Source organism: Palaemon carinicauda, chromosome 23 (genome assembly GCF_036898095.1).
Source record: "Palaemon carinicauda isolate YSFRI2023 chromosome 23, ASM3689809v2, whole genome shotgun sequence".
Taxonomy (NCBI): domain Eukaryota; kingdom Metazoa; phylum Arthropoda; class Malacostraca; order Decapoda; family Palaemonidae; genus Palaemon; species Palaemon carinicauda.
The window spans coordinates 15,514,411-15,516,910 of record NC_090747.1 but is presented as its reverse complement, the minus strand read 5'-3'; positions in this window follow the sequence as shown (position 1 = coordinate 15,516,910).

Sequence of the window (2,500 nt, the reverse complement as noted above, 5' to 3'; positions counted from 1 at the left end):
TAAGATCTCTTGGGTTAAACTTTTACGACCCAGCAGCAGAGGAGATTGAGGCACCTGCCCAGCTTCCCTTACACTATAAATGTGCAGTATTATATACACTATAGGATCTACCAATATTGACCTTATACTATTTTTATAGCTTTTAGGCTTTAACAACCTCAACATGACCCCAATCTCTCTCTCTCTCTCTCTCTCTCTCTCTCTCTCTCTCTCTCTCATTACTATTGTTCACCAAGGGTGCGGATGGTGTTGGAGGAGTTTCGCTTTCCGTGTCTTATAGACTAATGGAAATGCTCCGGTCGGATGGATACCTGCTCATGTCCGATAGATTCCAATAGCGTCTGAAATATTACCGTCCGTCCGGTATAGTGATGAGGGCCCCGGTTAGTACATGAGCTTGCCTATGTAGTAATCAGTACCTGTTATCTGTCCCCTTTTGGTCATAACCTGGGTGCAAAATTGACTCGGAGGCTGAAGATATGTGTGAATGGTCGGTCTGTCGATGATTGACTTCAGAAGTTTTAAACTTATCAATATTAGCCATGTTATTTGGTGATGAATTACACATAATTTGGTCTTTCTAACATCAAAGGCATGACCGGCCTTACGTTATTGATTATTTTAGCAGTTGATTGAGAATATTTTGATTAATTTCGGGATAATATCTTACTGAGTATTGTTATGTACTTTGTACTGTAATAGTATATGTGCTACGGGTATTAAGATGAATGTTGCACAGTATTGCACTGTTATATCGTGTTTCGGCACAGTTCATAAGTGCAGTATTGTATGTTATGAAGAATTCAATCATTTATTAAGGGTCCTAAAGTTAGGGTTTGATTCTTCTTAATTTTTCTTTTATTGCGGTAGGATTCGATCTTTTTGAGATAGATGCCCACTTTTGTTATTTCTATGTACACTGTTAAAAATTTGCATTGAAAAATAAACCGCAAATGCGTGGGCAACATTTATTCCAGGATTTTTGCCGTTTTAAAAACGGATATATGGACGTTAAGGGGTGATATTACGGTTACCCACCCGTAAAACATAAAACTAAAATATGGTAAAAATTCGGTCACCTGTATTTTACTGAAATACTGTTGAGAACCGTATATTTTTACTGAGAATTTCCGATTTTTTTTACATATTCTCACTCGAGAGTCACAAGTTGTTGGGTCAAGACACGATTGAGAGCTGAGGAGCAATGTAACACCAAGGCCATTAAATGTAGTTTAAGAATACCAACGTATCATTAAACCCCAACAAAAAGAATCGACGACATTCGTATGGGAGGTATAACAACACTAATGAATGGATATTGTTCCAGGTATGTATGAAGCTGTCATTTCACTGGAGTAACCAATACCATACCCAACAAGTCTCACTTAAGATTTATCTTTATATCTGCCTATCACATTTTCGTCTGTAATTCCAATTAGCTCAATCAAAGGTTTTGCTAAAAAAAGAATATATAGCCAATGAAAATATAAATACACAAATCTACATAGCGAAAATAAATATATTAGTTACACATTTCCTTCGAATAGAATGAAAACAAGGAAATGTGTGTATATCATTTTCCTTTACGCCTGAAAGAAAATATTGTTATCGTGTAAAAGAATCTTACTCCTGAGTTTGTAGGATTTCTGGAACTTATAAAGGTATGCAATAAAAGAAAATCATTTGATTCCATCAATTTAACCAAGCAATATACATTCTAGCGTGGACCAGAAAGAAGTCGGTAATGCCAAAAGATTAAAAATATCGATCCTTTATTGCCATGAGTCCAGGAAATTCAGGGTCTTATGCGACAATATTTTTCTCCAAATATAAAAACTAACTATTAAATTAATCAGCGTACTTTGAAAAACGCTAAACCAGAGTCTATTTTATTGTTTAAATAAAAGTTTCATGCGTGAGAGAAATGATTCTTAAAATACGTTTGAAAAAAAAGAAAACTATTATAAAGTTTTATTTACAAATAAATGGCAACGGAAATAATTCTCATTCATACCAAATATTTTTTTTTTTCATTCATTAGGAAAAATAAGATAGAAATAGAAGTAATCTCTGATTTTTATTATGAATATATGAGAGAAAGAATTTGAATATACAAAAAAAAAGGGTGGAAGAAAATATATGAAAATATATGAACATCCATGAAAAAACATAAAGATGATATATGAAAAATATATTAAAAAAAAAAATTTTTTTTGCAATCTGTTTAAATGATTTACCTTAATATGGGATCCCAATAACCTATCTATCCTGTGCTCAAAGTTTGCAATTAGGCGTTCCCTCACAATACCATATATAATGTAAAATGCCGTTGGTATCTATTTTCATTAAGTGTCAACTTGAATATTGTATTATTCAAATTTAATTTCAAGCTTTTGTATAATTTACATTGCATTATTTCTTTTGTCTTAGTCTAAAGTTTATTCGCATATATTGGTTTAAGACAAGTTCATATATAATTTTCCAATTGTATCATTTTTGT